Genomic DNA, 17,566 nt, shown 5'->3' with positions numbered 1-17,566 from the left:
ATTGAAAAGAGAACTACCAAAGAAAACCGCTGTAAAGTATTGAGGGAAAAGAACGCAATTCAAAGACAAGGTCTGGGAAAGACTCCTGACAAATTAAGACAACAAATAAGTGAACTTTTCCAACCTTCCCCAAAAAGTCACGCAAACCCCATCTGCTTTTTGTCTTTCTGCAGAGTTTTAGAGCTGCTGACACCTTCACTTCCACCTCAGCCTATGGAAACAAATCCATGAATTAAAAGCTTTTCTGACTCCTGATTACTTTCAAGGGAGTCAAACTTAGCAAAATTCAGTTTATGTTCAAAAAGAACTAAATGTCATATGTGAATTGTTCATTCATTCAGTGAATATCTACTGAGCACCTTCAATCTGCCAGTCCTTGTTTCAGACATTGTAAAACAGACAAACCGCTTCCCTCGTGGAGATTTTATTTGAGGAGAGACAAAAATGATGACAACTGAATGATTATAAATATCAGAGAGTAATATTATATTGATTTATCATTCATTATAAATCATGTATATATGAGTTAAATTATATTTTACTATTTCTTCTATTATTATGTTATATCCTATTTTCTTTTATGATACTTTGAAAGAGTATCAGGACATTCCACTCTCAAAAGCTTCATAATTTTGGTTTATAACTTAAAGACAGTGACTTGAGGTTGTGCAGATTCTTTTACTGCAAATTTTGTAACTGTAGAAATACCCTAGCCATTCATTCTAATAATTTATAAGCTGTTTTGCCAGAGAAAATCACTCTGGAGCTAACTTTTCATCCCTAGTAGGTATTTTACTTCTTACTCCTACAAATAAGTGATTTAAAAATCAAGAATACAGAATAGTTATTTCACTTTGGCAGTTCAGGCCAAATATTTAATGAGAAAAGATTAAAATTTATAGTTAAAATGTGTGCTTCTGTTTGAAGCTAGGATATTACTATTGTCCTTGATGTTCTTCCCAATCCTGGAAATTAAGAACTAATTTTGTAATAAAATAAGATGAATGAGACATAGGTATCAAAGCTCCATAGAAAACATATTTTTTTCTTAAAAATCCTGTGAAACTCACAACTACCAAACTTCTAAATATCAATATCTCCTTTTGACTCCCTTTAAGAAAACAGTAAAGATAGAATTTTCTTGTAATCTCCCTAACCAACTCAGCCTGTCTTGATATATTGGTTCTAGTTGATGCCTTCAATGAAATCAGCTCTGTTAGGAGAAGAATTGGGGAAAACAGAGGTGGGAAAAGAATTCCTCCATGCTTCATTTTCCTGCCTAATTTATTTTCTTTTATAAATTCCTCTTTCCCTACCCATCTCATTTCGACCCACAAAGATTGAAAATTGGTTTAGAGTCATCTAATTTGGCCCTGACACTTGCAACTAAAAGAAAAGTTGTTTCTCTGTAAGGAATCACACACTGTCTGTTTATTTGAGAGGTAAATGGGTCTGCCTCCTACAAACCCTGGCCAGAATACCAAGTGTAGAGCCGGGTTATGGGCAGAAAGCGATCTGCGAGGGAGCCAGGGAGAACAAAGGAAACGATCTACTTTAGCTTCATGATACTAAACGACAGACTATATGAGAAATCTGAAGAATGACTGCAGGCAAGAAGTGAATGTGGGTAAGCATATTTAAAATTTTTCCTTTGAAATAAAGCTAAAACTTCACTTAACTCTCATGCCAAGAGCTATAATGGGCATGATTAGTTTGGTCTTAAGAAGCCAATGCTTCTATAGAAAAACAAAGCCCATTGACCCGAACAAAGCTAGGGAATCATTCTGGCAGCTTAAAATGGCAGCCGTTGGCATTTTTTCCCCATTGGCATTTCTTCCTGTCTAGTTATCTCCTTCAAGAGTAAGAGAACTCTTTTTTTTCTCCCCTGTATCTGTCATCTTCAGAGCTAAAACTAACAAAACAAATCTCTTCCTCTTTACAAGATCAATAAAGAAAATTGGACATGACTTTGAAAGCACTTAAAGAAATCTAAGCTCTGCTTTTCAGAGTGCAATACCATCTTATGCCTTTAAGGATTGCCAAAAAAAATAAATATCCACACATATACCCAGCAGCAGCCTATTACATAATATCATGAGTTTAAATCTTTCTGTCACTTACTAACAATGTGACTATAAACTTGAACAATGTACTCTATTCTCTGAGCCTGTTTCTTCATCTATAAGAGACTGGCACTCATTAGATCCAAAATACATAAATATGTGGTAGAAACTTTAAAGGGCAACAATTTATTATGCATTTTCTGAAGTATCTCTCAATTTAGGATTCAGTAATAAATTCTATAAAATTATATTGAGCATCTACTGTATCTTGGAAGAATCAGTCAGCAATGATAGTATGATGCTTTACTTCCATATTGTACCATGCGAACATGATGAAGACGAGTTAAATCTAGCCAGGGTAGACTAGAGCTGAGTATTGAAAAGTGAGTAAGAGTTAGTTTTGAATGTGTCGAATTTGAGGTACTATAGGTCAAAGAAAAAAGTCCTGAAGGCAATTGAATAGAATAGCCTGTAGTTCAATGAAGACATCAGGGTTAGAGACACATATCCAGGAGTCATTGCTTTGTAGGGATGGTAGAATCTAAAGACAGACTAAGTGAACCAGGAAGAGCATATGCAGGCTGAGACATGAAACGGAGAGTTTTAAGGAGAACCAAGAGAGTATTAAGAAAGAGAAAGTGAGCAGCATTACAAAATGCTGCAAAGTTGGCACACAACTAAAAGTATCAGTCGTTTAGTGCAAAAAATTTTCGAGGAATAGTACATGCAAGAGCTATGTTGCACGAATCAATGAAAAGTATGTTAAGGCTTAATATGACCATTAAACACCTGTCATGAAATTCACCTTTCCAGCACATAGCAGAGTAGATAGTGTAAGAATAGAAACTTAAGGAGCCAAATTGAACATCCTCTTTCATGAAGTATATGCTTGCATTTTCTGCCTATATTTAAATTGGGCTTTCAGGACATCAGTGGATATGTCAGAGTAAGGACTTCTGAAAATCCAGTTCTCCATAAATGAATAGGAGCACCAGCAAAATGGTCAAAACCAACTTTTTCAGAACTTTGAAAATTAACCAAAATTAACCAAAGGAACATTTATTCAAGAAAAATGGCTGTATCTCAGTAAGAACAGCAAACTTCATAGTAGCCTTTGAAAACCAACAGTCCTACAATCACAGTGAAAACCTACAGCCTAGAGACACTGGAGCGGAGAACAGATTTGGAGCTCCCCAAAAGCCATTACCAGAAAATTGCATGGCAGTTCCCTGGTAAATCCACTTGCACGGCTGTCTTATTTGGCCTGCCTCAGAGCTCAGCCAGTGCAAAGAGCCTTTACCCTGCGGTTGTTCGCAATTATTTAACATTGCATCTGCCCACAGCAGTGATAACAGTTGGGGTGAACAAGATTGTAAAAAAATTTTAAAGGAGAAGCTGGGGAATGAGATGTCCACAACGGACTTTGTAAACAGTTGGGAAGAGATGGGCACCACGGGCCCCTCCTGCCAGTCCAAGCTGGCTCCGGCACACCACTGCCGTCTATCATGCGCCAAGAACAGAGTGGAAAATTTCTATTCAGTCTCTCCTATCTTAGAGTAACCCATAAATTGATAGTCACATGTCAGAGATGAGGACATAAACTTAGGTTACTTGCTCATGGCTATACATCACGAAAAGGATAATACGAGAGTTCAAATCCAGATTTCTCTGATTCCAGAGACCACATCTCTCATTTGTTTCAGGGAGTGGTAGTCAAAAAAGCCACCCAAAACCTCAGCAATAAACAAAACAAGAGTTTGGTTAAATGTTGAGTTGCTTCTTAAGATCATGGCTATCTTCTGAATATCCTGGATGTCTTGCAGATGATGGAAATTTTATTGCTAGCATCAATTATATGCAGAGTATACAATTAGATGGATTGAGAATCCTTAGAGTGGAAGATTAATCAGAGTTCAGTGCACCAACAAACTCTTGGAACCCCTCTCTCTAGTCCTCTTTCTTGCTTTGTTTGCTAGCTCTTTTTTTTTTTTGACCCTGTCCTCCAAACATTAACATCTTAGATGTCAAGGGAGCAGGCATTGAAAGAAAAAGTGAGTAACAGGATGTGTCTATGTGTTTAGCAATTCTGGTGAAAAACAAAAAATGGATCAGTTTCAATGGTAAAAATGTCAATGAGGTAGTGAAGGAGTTCCATCCCTGTGGGAGATTGAGTCTCCACCTGTCAGGAATAAAAAGAGAAAAAGATTGGTCCCAAGTTAGACCAGTGATTCTCAGATGTTAGTACGTGTCAGATCACCACAGATCACTGAGTTGCACGACCAGTTTCTGATTCACTAGATCTAAGGTGGGGCCCCAAATTCGCATTTCTAACAAGTTCCCAGATGATGCTGAGGCTTATCATCCAGTGACCACAATTAGAGCAGGGATGCTTCAGATACCCGGTAATTTGTGTACACATTACAGATGGAAAAGCACTGGTAAAGATCCCTTCTTCTCAAACTTCACTGCACATTGCAATCACCTGGGGACTTTAAAACAAATGCCTAGGTCCCAACCCAGAGATTCTGCTTTAATTAGTCTGGAGTGCAGCTTTGGTGCTGGGAATGTTAAGAACTCCACAGGTGATTCTAATGCACAGCTAAGTTTGAAAACCAGTAGAAGTTGCTCTGAACTTTAATCCATGGATGCTATATCCTTTGCACATGATTCTCAGTGTTTCCTCCTAAAACTGACCCATAAGAAAAGCACTCATTCCCTCAGTGTCCTAGCTTGTTTCAAGTGTGTGTTGATTGGTATAAGCTGGAGTGCCAGCTGGGAGACCCAGTAGACTGTGCCTGAGCTATGGGTTAGGAAGCTCTCCTTTGGGTCTCACTCAGTCTCTGCTACTTACTGAATGTGTGACCTTATTTAGTTCAATATGACATTTAATTTTTCTATTTTGTCTCCTGTTCTTAGGTATAGATAATAGTGAGCAGTATATTAAAGAAAACTTGGAAAATAATAATATAATAATATATTATTTCTCTGCATATGGGAGGTTAAAACATGTTACCTCCTTTCCATTGTTAAGAACAAAATGACATTCAGCCCACTCAGATTGCATAAAATGGTTTAAAATAATAATATAGTAAAGAGAGAATTTATGGTTCCATTTTGGCTGGCAAGTTTTAAAAATTCTTTATATAATGGCTCCATCTTCTGGTCAATGAAATAAAGAGTTTTCAGGCTCCAAAATGCAGTCAGGTTTCACGCTCCACAAATTAACTAGTCTAGTCTGAGTCAGGAAAAGAATAAGGTGACTTTTTATTTAGAAACTTCCACAAACTTGATTTAATTTCTTCCTTGAGAATTTTACTTTGTTTATTGTTTGAATCAAGCCCAATCTCTGTAACACTGCTATGTAAAAGTGAACGGTGTTGTATTTGCATATTTCCCTCTGATTTCCTTCGTCATTGTTCCCCATCCTTCCCTCTTGGTACGTCTTCCTCTGGCGCCCAGTCCTGCTGCTACCCCTGATACTTCAGGCAGGCTTGATGTTTCATGCTCTGTACCCAACTTTTCATTCTAATTGGGAAGAAACTGTATGAAATTTATGCTAAAATAGCAATGAGAAAGTATGGATAACTGACCCGTGAACAAAGTGTGGTTCCTAGAGATGGAATATCTAGCAGAAAGAAAGATTCTCAATAGCAGATCTAGATCCAATAAGTATAAGAGATCTTTGGGGGCTTATGGGCTTAGCTTAGTAGGAATGAAGACCTATTGAAAAGTGAGATTAATTTTAAATGAATAGAAAAGATGTGTACTTGAATGAAAAAAAAAACCCTATGAACCCACTTACTGTTTGGATATAAATCGCATGGAAATGTTTTACTCTCCCTGTGCCCAGTGTATTTGATGGCAAATATAGCACAAGTTATCCATATTCCTTAGTTAATACAATACAGTAAAATAGTAGACAATTTTAAATTGTATTTCAATGTCTATCTGAGCCTTAGCAAATATAACTTACTGGTTCAATATAACTGAATATTAATATTCACAGCTAGGTTAGTATTTTAGAAATCCAGTATGAGCCTATTGTCATTATAGCTGTTGTTTTGCTTTTTATTAAGAGGAACACAATCTTTTCTTAGAATAGGGAGACAGGGACATACTTGAATAGAAATTATATTTTTACTTTTTATATTTATTTTATGGAAATTGTGATTTATTTTTGTATGCATTGGAATGTTCTGGGCCACAGTAGATATTATTCACATCAAGACATATTGAGTCTAATAGGATATTATTTACACCAACACATATTGAGTCTATTACTATGTCTCTTGGGATAAAGTGAGTGCAAGCATTTAGTTGAATAGTAAAAGGAAAGTGTTGGGGAGAAGTACCATACTTTTTGCTCTGTAACTGCTCTATAAGAAGTATAAAACTTCTGCTACTGTTTCATCCTACAAATATGGTAGTGAAAAACTTAGTCTCTTCTAATACTTTAGTGCTGAGATATTTTAAGTGGTTTTATTGAAATGAAAGGATATGAAAATTACCTCAAAAGTATAGTAAAGAAACTAAAGAAGAATAAAGGATTAAGATGTTAAATGCTCTAATAGCAAAATAATCACTGAGTCTCTTGTGAACCTCCAATGGACACAGTATTTTCACTAACTCACTAATAGGGTCTTACATTCTCTGATATGAAATGTACAAGGAAAAGAAATAACCGATGATTTTTTGGTAGGATAAATAATTCAATAGATATTTATTGACTGCCGTCTCTGTTAGATACTATTCTAGGCACTGGGGGAAAAAAGGAGTGAACAAAACAGAAAACAGTTTCAGTCTTTAATAATAATAACAACAGTAACAATAGCTAGTAGCAGTTGGGCATAATTACACCAGATCCTGCATGATCTATTCATCTAATTTATCCCTCAATTAATATTTATAACAAATTTCTTCTTGTCCCCTTCTTTTCTTCATTATCCTTCACTCCCCTCATTTGTAGTCAAAAAAAAAAAAAAAAATCACGACAATCCGAGTTCATTCTGAGCAATATGGCAGAAAGGAGCTTTGGCGGTAGGGAGGGGGCTGAGGCTTAGCGTTGTTCTGTTATAAATTTCATGTGCCTGGATTCTCCTCCTCACCGCGAGTTGTTAGGACAGCCCTGAGCAGTACTCAACTTTCTGGGGATTTTGTTTCATCTTTATGAAGTACTAACACAGTATTGGGATCTATACTTAAAATAGGCCTCTTATCATGGTCCCACTTAAGTGGCCTGAAGAGTCAAGAGAACTAAGAAAAGAAAAGTAAGGCATGGAACAAGCAAGCTAGAACAGTGAGGGAAAACGGGTCAGGAACACCTCAGTAGACAACTACAGGTTGCATAGATATCACTGTGAAAGCCTTCCCCTGCAGGATTAATGGTAAGAAATGGATCCAGAAAGTGAACTTGTGGACAGCAAGGCACGCCCTGTTTGGTAGTAGGTAAGTCTTAAACTGTGACGTGGCCTCCGAAGATATGAAAGACAGCCAGCCCACAGCTCTGGATTCCTGTGACCTTACAGCTTGCTTATAGCTAGCTAGCTTATAGCTAGCTCTCTTTGGGTGTTCCTCTGAAGGGGGGAGGTCTCTGGGGAGCTGCATCCACTCACTCATTCATGTCTGTAACTGGTTTTTTTTTTTTTTTTTTTTTTTTTTTTGGTGTAACTGGTTTTTAATCTTGGCACCACTTGCTGCTAATTTGGTATAAACTAAAATGACAACAACTGTGAACTAAGTCTGAGTATACATTCACTAGTCACTGATCACAGACCAGTTTTGTGTAGTCTGGTCAGCACAGGTAGGCTGCTTAACCATATTGCACCAGGCCGGTCACTTCAAAGAGGTCTGCGTTGCCTGATGTTCTGGGGGAACACATTGCACTATAGAAATACACATTTATTATTTCCTTAAAATCTATTCACCCCTCAGATTGCAAAAATAACATGTTCTTTGTAGAAACTGGAAAAACACAGAAACCCAAAAATAAGGAAAAAAATATAGTAAGTCCCCTACATATGAATGAGTTCCGTTCTGAGAGCGTGTTCGTAAGTCCAGTTTGCTCGTAAGTCCAACAAAGTTAGCCTAGGTACCCAGCTAACATAGTCAGCTATATAGTACTGTACTGTAATAGGTTTATAATACTTTTCACACAAATAATACATAAAAAACAAACACAAAAATAAAGAAAACATTTTAAATCTTGCAGTACAGTACCTTGAAAAGTACAGTAGTACAGAACAACAGCGGGCATACAGGGGCAGGCATGGAGTGAACAGGCAAGAAGAGTTACTGACTGGAGGAGGGAGAGGAGGTGGGAGATGGTAATGCTGAAGGATCATCAATAATAGGAGACGGAGGGCAAGCTGCAATTTCACTCACGCCTGACGTTGACGGCACAGGTTCCCCTTCCTTGCTGGATTCAATTCTATCTACCCTCTTGAAATAAACGATCCAGTGATGTCTGGGTAGTAGCTCTTTTTTCCTCGTCATAGATGACACAGTAGCACTGGATTGCATTCTGAACGACTGCTGCAACCTTCGTGTACCGGCCTAGTTCGGGTCCTGTGCCTCAAAAACTAACAGTGCCTCCTCAAATAAACAAAATCCCCTTGCCATTTTCTACATTGTGAATCTCTTCGGTTCTTCAGTTACTTCTTCTTCCTCTTGTCTCTCTTCGTCCTTTCTCTGGGCCTCCAGTTCCATCAGATCTTCATTAGTAAGCTCCTTGTGTTGCACAGCAAGGAGTTCAATGAAGTCGTCCTCTTGCAGATCTAGCTCCAGCTTCTTGCTGAGGGTCACTAAGTTGCTGAAGACCTCTTTGGACTCCTTATCCACCTTTTCAAATCCACGAAAATTATGAATAAACTGCAGGCAAAGCTTCTTCCAAACCCCATTCATGGTGATGGCCGTAACCTCACGCCAAGCAAAGTCAATGTTTGTTATGGCCTTGTAGATGTTATATGCCTTTCAAAATAGTCGCAAGGTTGTTCCTGACTCATCACTCGCCTTTACTGCCTGATGAAAAGTATGACGTAAATAATATTTCTTAAAAGTCGCTATAACTCCCTGGTCCATAGGTTGGATGAGCAACATAGTATTTGGTGGCAGATGCAGCACTTTGACGTTGGGATGAAAGTTGTCCATGAACGGGGTGTGGCCTGGAGCACTGTCAAGCAGCAAAAGAATATTGAATGGGACGTCCTTCTCCAAGCAATATTTCTCTACCTCCGGGATAAAGTGGTGGAAAAAACAGTTCTGGAAAATGGCCTGTGTAACCCAGGCTTTGGGGTTACTCTTCCACACACCAGGAAGAGAGCCCCTGGCTGTTTTTAAGTACTCTTGGGTTCACTGAATGACAAACTAAGAGAGGCTTCAGCTTCATATCTCCGGAAGCATTGCCACCAAACAACAGAGTTAGCCTATCCTTTGCTGCTTTATAGCCTGGCATCAACTTTTCCTCCTTACTGATGTAACTTTGGTCTGGCATCCTCTTCCAGTACAGTCCTGTCTCATCCACATTAAACACCTGCTCGTGTAAATATACGCCTTCATCAATATTTCTTGAAGCATTGCAGGAAATTCCCCAACAGATACCGTATCTGCACTTGCTGCCTCACCACTTACTTTTACGTTGTGAAGTTTGGTTCTAGCCTTGAACCAATGAAACCAGCCACGGCTGGCATTAAAAGATGCACCTCTGATTCTTTGCCATTTTTCTTCTTCAAGACTTCATAGGGGAGGAGCTTCAAGATGGCGGAAGAGTAAGACGCAGAGATAACCTTCCTCTCCACAAATACATGAGAAATACATCTGCATATGGAACTGCTCCTACAGAACACCTACTGAACACTGGCAGAAGACCTCAGACCTCCCAAAAGGCAAGAAACTCCCCACATACCTGGGTAGGGCAAAAGAAAAAAGAAAAAAGAGAGACAAAAGAATAGGGACGGGACCTGCACCCGTGGGAGGGAGCTGTGAGGGAGGAAAGGTTTCCACACACTAGGAAGCCCCTTCGCGGGTGGCAACTGCGGGTGGTGGAGGGGGGAAGCTTCGGAGCCACGGAGGAGAGCGCAGCCACAGGGGTGCGGAGGGCAAAGCGGAGAGATTTCCGCACAGAGGCTCGGCGCCGAGCAGCACTCACCAGCCCGAGAGGCTTGTCTGCTCACCCGCCGGGGCGGGCGGGGGCTGGGAGCTGAGGCTCGGGCTTTGGTCGGATCACAGGGAGAGGACTGGGGTTGGCGGCGTGAACACAGCCTGAAGGGGGCTAGTGCGCCACAGCTAGCTGGGAGGGAGTCCGGGAAAAGGTCTGGACGTTCCGAAGAGGCAAGAGACTTTTTCTTGCCTCTTTGTTTCCTGGTGCGCGAGGAGAGGGGATTCAGAGCGCCGCTTAAAGGAGCTCCAGAGACAGGCGCGAGCCGCGGCTATCAGCGCGGACCCCAGAGACGGGCATGAGACGCTAAGGCTGCTGCCGCCGCCACCAAGAAGCCTGTGTGCGAGCACAGGTCACTCTCCACACCGCCCCTCCCGGGAGCCTGTGCAGCCCACCACGGCCAGGCTCCCGTGACCCAGGGACAACTTCCCCGGGAGAACGCACGGCGCGCCTCAGGCTGGTGCAACGTCACGCCGGCCTCTGCCGCCTGCAGGCTCGCCCCGCCTCCGTACCCTTCCCTCCCCCCGGCCTGAGTGAGCCAGAGCCCCCGAATCAGCTGCTCCTTTAACCCCGTCCTGTCTGAGTGACGAACAGACGCCCTCAGATGACCTACACACAGAGGTGGGTCCAAATCCAAAGCTGAACCCCGGGAGCTGTGCGAAAAAAGAAGAGAAAGGGAAATTTCTCCCAGCAGCCTCAGGAACAGAGGATTAACTCTCCATAATCAACTTGATGTACACTGCATCTGTGGAATATCTGAATAGACAACGAATCATCCCAAATTGAGGAGGTGGATTTTGGGAGCAAAGATATATATATTTTTTCCCTTTTTCTCTTTTTCCGTGTGGATGAAAGGCTCTTGGTGCTCCAGCCAGGCGTCAGGGCTATGCCTCTGAGGTGGGAGAGCCAAATTCAGGACGCTGGTCCACAAGAGACCTCCCAGCTCCACGTAAGATCAAATGGCAAAAATCTCTCAGAGATCTCCATCTCAACGCCAAGACCCAGCTTCACTCAACGACCAGCAAGCTACAGTGCTGGACACTCTATGCCAAACAACTAGCAAGAGAGGAACACAACCCCATCCATTAGCAGAGAGGCTGCCTAAAATCATAATAAGGCCACAGACACCCCAAAACACACCACCAGACGTGGACCTGCCCACCAGAAAGGCAAGATCCAGCCTCATCCACCAGAACACAGGCACTAGTCCCCTCCACCAGGAAGCCTACACAACCCACTGAACCAACCGTAGCCACTGGGGGCAGACACCAAAAACAATGGTAACTACGAACCTGCAGCCTGCGAAAAGGAGACCCCAAACACAGTAAGTTAAGCAAAATGAGAAGACAGAAAAACACACAACAGATGAAGGAGCAAGGTAAAAACCCACCAGACCTAACAAATGAAGAGGAAATAGGCAGTCTACCTGAAAAAGAATTCAGAATAATGTTAGTAAAGATGATCCAAAATCTTGGAAATAGAATGGAGAAAATACAAGAAACGTTTAACAAGGACCTAGAAGAACTAAAGAGCAAACAAACAGTGATGAACAACACAATAAATGAAATTACAAATTCTCTAGAAGGAATCAATAGCAGAATAACTGAGGCAGAAGAACGGATAAGTGACCTGGAAGATAAAATAGTGGAAAGAACTACTGCAGAGCAGAATAAAGAAAAAGGAATGAAAAGAACTGAGGACAGTCTCAGAGACCTCTGGGACAACATTAAACGCACCAACATTCGAATTATAGGGGTCCCAGAAGAAGAAGAGAAAAAGAAAGGGACTGAGAAAATATTTGAAGAGATTATAGTTGAAAACTCCCCTAATATGGGAATGGAAATAGTTAATCAAGTCCAGGAAGCACAGAGAGTCCCATACAGGATAAATCCAAGGAGAAACATGCCAAGAGACATATTAATCAAACTATCAAAAATTAAATACAAAGAAAAAGTATTAAAAGCAGCAAGGGAAAAACAACAAATAACACACAAGGGAATCCCCATAAGGTTAACAGCTGATCTTTCAGCAGAAACTCTGCAAGCCAGAAGGGAGTGGTGGGACATATTTAAAGTGATGAAGGAGAAAAATCTACAACCAAGATTACTCTACCCAGCAAGGATCTCATTCAGATTTGATGGAGAAATTAAAACCTTTACAGAAAAACCTTTACCTTTACAGCAAAAGCTAAGAGAATTCAGCACCACCAAACCAGCTTTACAACAAATGCTAAAGGAACTTCTCTAGGCAGGAAACACAAGAGAAGGAAAAGACCTACAATAAAAAACCCAAAACAATTAAGAAAATGGGAATAGGAACATACATATCGATAATTACCTTAAATGTAAATGTATTAAATGCTCCAACCAAAAGACATAGACTGGCTGAATGGATACAAACACAAGACCCGTATATATGCTGTCTACAAGAGACCTGCTTCAGACCTAGGGACACACAGAGACTGAAAGTCTGGGGATGGAAAAAGATATTCCATGCAAATGAAAATCAAAAGAAAGCTGGAGTAGCAATTCTCCTATCAGACGAAATAGACTTTAAAATAAAGACTATTACAAGAGACAAAGAAGGACACTACATAATGATCAAGGGATCGATCCAAGAAGAAGATATAACAAGTATAAATATTTATGCACCCAACATAGCACCTCAATACATAAGGCAAATACTAACAGCCATAAAAGGGGAAATCGACAGTAACACAATCATAGTAGGGGACTTTAACACCCCACTTTCACCAATGGAGAGATCATCCAAAATGAAAATAAATAAGGAAACACAAGCTTTAAATGATACATTAAACAAGATGGACTTAATTTGATATTTATAGGACAGTCTATCCAAAAACAACAGAATACACATTCTTTTAAGTGCTCATGGAACATTCTCCAGGATAGATCATATCTTGGGTCACAAATCAAGCCTTGGTAAATTTAAGAAAACTGAAATCGTATCAAGTATCTTTTCCGACCACAACGCTATGAGACTAGATATCAATTACAGGAAAAAATCTGTAAAAAATACAAGCACATGGAGGCTAAACAATACACTACTTAATAACCAAGAGATTACTGAAGAAATCAAAGAGGAAATCAAAAAATACCTAGAAACAAATGACAATGAAAACACGATGACCCAAAACCTATGCGATGTAGCAAAAGCAGTTCTAAGAGGGAAGTTTATAACAATACAATCCTACCTTAAGAAACAAGAAACATCTCGAATAAACAACCTAACCTTACACCTAAAGCAATTAGAGAAAGAAGAACAAAAAAACCCCAAAGTTAGCAGAAGGAAAGAAATCATAAAGATCAGATCAGAAATAAATGAAAAAGAAATGAAGGAAACGATAGCAAAGATCAATAAAACTAAAAGCTGGTTCTTTGAGAAGATAAACAAAATTGATAAAACATTAGCCAGACTCATCAAGAAAAAAAGGGAGAAGACTCAAATCAATAGAATTAGAAATGAAACAGGAGAAGTAACAACTGACACTGCAGAAATACAAAGGATCATGAGAGATTACTACAAGCAACTCTATGCCAATAAAATGGACAACCTGGAAGAAATGGACAAATTCTTAGAAATGCACAACCTTCAGAGACTGAACCAGGAAGAAATAGAAAATATGAACAGACCAATCACAAGCACTGAAATTGAAACTGTGATTAAAAATCTTCCAACAAACAAAAGCCCAGGACCAGATGGCTTCACAGGCGAATTCTATCAAACATTTAGGGAAGAGCTAACACCTATCCTTCTCAAACTCTTCCAAAATATAGCAGAGGGAGGAACATTCCCAAACTCATTCTACAAGGGCACCATCACCCTGATACCGAAACCAGACAAAGATGTCACAAAGAAAGAAAATTACAGGCCAATATCACTGATGAACATAGATGCAAAAATCCTCAACAAAATACTAGCAAACAGAATCCAACAGCACATTGAAAGGATCATACACCATGATCAAGTGGGGTTTATCCCAGGAATGCAAGGATTCTTCAATATACACAAATCAATCAATGTGATACACCATATTAACAAATTGAAGGAGAAAAACCATATGATCATCTCAATAGATGCAGAAAAAGCTTTTGACAAAATTCAACACCCATTTATGATAAAAACCCTGCAGAAAGTAGGCATAAAGGGAACTTTCCTCAACATAATAAAGGCCATATATGACAAACTCACAGCCAACATTGCCCTCAATGGTAAAAAACTGAAACCATTCCCACTAAGATCAGGAACAAGACAAGGTTGCCCACTCTCACCACTGTTATTCAACATAGTTTTGGAAGTTTTAGCCACAGCAATCAGAGAAGAAAAAGAAATAAAAGGAATCCAAATTGGAAACGAAGAAGTAAAACTGTCACTGTTTGCAGATGACATGATACTATACATAGAGAATCCTAAAGATGCTACCAGAAAACTACTAGAGCTAATCAATGAATTTGGTAAAGTAGCAGGATACAAAATTAGTGCACAGAAATCTCTAACATTCCTATACACTAATGATGAAAAATCTGAAAGTGAAATTAGAAACCTGATAAAATAAAAATTAGAAAACCAGAGTCATGTACCACAATGTTCATTGCAGCTCTATTTACAATAGCCAGGACATGGAAGCTACCTAAGTGTCCATCAACAGATGAATGGATAAAGAAGATGTGGTACATATATAATATACAATGGAATATTACTCAGCCATTAAAAAGAAACGAAATTGAGTTATTTGTAGTGAGGTGGATGGACCTAGAGTCTGTCATACAGAGTGAAATAAGTCAGAAAGAGAAAAACAAATACCGTATGCTAATACATATATATGGAATCTAAGAAGAAAAAAAAAAGGTCATGAAGAACCTAGGGGCAAGATGGGAATAAAGACACAGACCTACTAGAGAATGGACTTGAGGATATGGGGAGGGGGAAGTGTAAGCTGTGACAAAGTGAGAGAGTGGCATGGACATATATACACTACCAAACATAAAATAGATAGCTAGTGGGAAGCAGCCGCATAGCACAGGGAGATCAGCTCGTTGCTTTGTGACCACCTAGAGGGGTGGGATAGGGAGGGTGGGAGGGAGGGAGACGCAAGAGGGAAGAGATATGGGAACATATGTATATGTATAACTGATTCACTTTGTTATAAAGCAGAAACTAACACACCATTGTAAAGCAATTATACTCCAATAAAGGTGTTAAAAAAAAAAAAAAAAGACTTCCTAAAGACTTTTAGCTTTCTCTTGAATCAGCATTAAGCTGAGCGGGACTCGACACTGATGCTCATCCTGCATCCACACACTGAGAAGTTTCTTCATCTCCTCCATCACTTTTCCACACTTCTTCAATATTGTTGTCGACATCATTGGCACAGCAGACTTCACATATTCCATGATCTTGTCCTTGTTCTTTAGAATTGTGCTGATGGTTGAATGATTCATGCTATAAGAATGAGCGACGTCTACCATCTTTTCACCTCGCTTCACTCTCATTTATTTTCACTTTTGTTTCCATCGTTACCGCTTGATGCTTCTTAGCAGCACCAGCTACATCACCGCTGCTTTTACGCTTGCTTCCTGACATCCTGGGCTTGAAATAAAGATGCTGTACTACTGTACTCTATACAGTACTATACAGTAAAGTACACAAAAGCACAACCACTTGTAGAGGATGCACGCACATGACAGTGTATGCCAGACACGTGAACTAACTTAGGTGACTGGACGTGCGAATGCAAGTTAGCATCTTTGAAAGTTCACAACTTGAAGGTTCGGATGTAGGGGACTTCTGTAAAGTCATAGTCTCTTGAAATAAACAATTACTGTATTATGATACGTTTCTTCCCAGTCATTTTTTTCTATGTAGGTAAAGTTGATTTTTGTGTTTTTATGTATTCTGGATAGGGTAATGTGTTACAGAGTAATCTAAGAGCATTTATTTCTTAAATGTGTCAGCTGGCAGCTCAGTTCTATATTTGGTTCATCTTATAGAGCTTTCTCTGATTTTCTTTGTCTCTCCATCTCTGTCTTTTGTGTCTCTGTTATCTCTGCATGCCTCTCTCTCTTTCTTTCTCTCTCTCAGCAGTGAAGGCACTGATGCTGGTGAAAAGTCCCCACTCCTTGCTCCCACGTATGGAGGCTATACTATTTAATTTACTTGACTCCAGTGGACAGAGGGGTGAAGCTGGATTTTGTGTGCTGCTTCTTAGTGGTAGCAAAGACAAAATTATCAACAGGCTTGCTTCCAAATATTAATCCACCTAGGGGAGCACTTTTAAATAAAATGTGTATAGAAACCTTCAGTTACAAACATTTACTAAATCAGCCTCTGGTCCTGGGGCAGACCCCTATGAGATTCAAAATTTTCATCATAAGCACCCTCCCATATCTATTCATGTATTGTTCTTATAATCACAGTTGGAATGGGTGTATGTGTATGTATTTGAAAATACCAAAAAGGGGAGTGTGTTTGAAAACATTTCTACTTATTTTAACCATTTTTCAACTCTTTAAAACTCTTATAAGTTCATGTGTGTATAAATTCATAAAAATGTGTAGAAGCATATACATCATAAGCTAGTATCTCTAAATGTTGGTATTTGGATGTGCTTTCTGAATTTTTGTACTTTTATGAATTTCACCTTTAGCTTGAATTTTTTAAAAATGAAGTATGAGTTACTTTTATCAGCATAAAAAAGATATTTTCTAGTTTATTTTAAAAATAAAACAAAACAAAAAGTTTTAAGTGATTAATTCAGCAAAGCACTTGCCCTGGCCGCATTTGTGTCTATGCCCCAGTAAGTGGGAAGTGGAGGGCGGTGATACCAGCACACGGAGGAGCAAACACAGGCCTCTCCTATGGAGTAAGGCTTATTTGCCATGTGTCACCTGCTCGGAAACAATTGAAATGATTCATAGAAAATGATATGGCATTTGTCTTTCTGAATATGGCAGCAACGTGAATAATACCTCGTTTTCCAAGGCTCACTTCAGAGACTTATGTGCTTTCCTTGCCTCCATCAATGGATCTGGAAAAGCTTTAATCAAAACTACAACATAACTAGGTAAGTAGCATCCTACCCGATTCATATCACATTCCTGAAGATACTTGAAGACTATGTATTCTTAATCATTAAAAAGTAATACCGAACTGTCCTCTACAGAGGCCAAGGCTTACAAGAAAATGCTTTAAACTATATTAAAATTGGAGAAAATATTCCTGTCTGGAAGAAAACTTCATTAAGTAGACTTTAGAATGTGAGTTACTATAATATTACAGTACTGATTATTCTTTTTTCTCAGCTATACTAAAATATAATTGACATATAACA

The sequence above is a fragment of the Eubalaena glacialis genome, chromosome 1, assembly GCF_028564815.1.
Source record: "Eubalaena glacialis isolate mEubGla1 chromosome 1, mEubGla1.1.hap2.+ XY, whole genome shotgun sequence".
Lineage (NCBI taxonomy): Eukaryota > Metazoa > Chordata > Mammalia > Artiodactyla > Balaenidae > Eubalaena > Eubalaena glacialis.
This window is presented reverse-complemented; position numbering follows the sequence as displayed.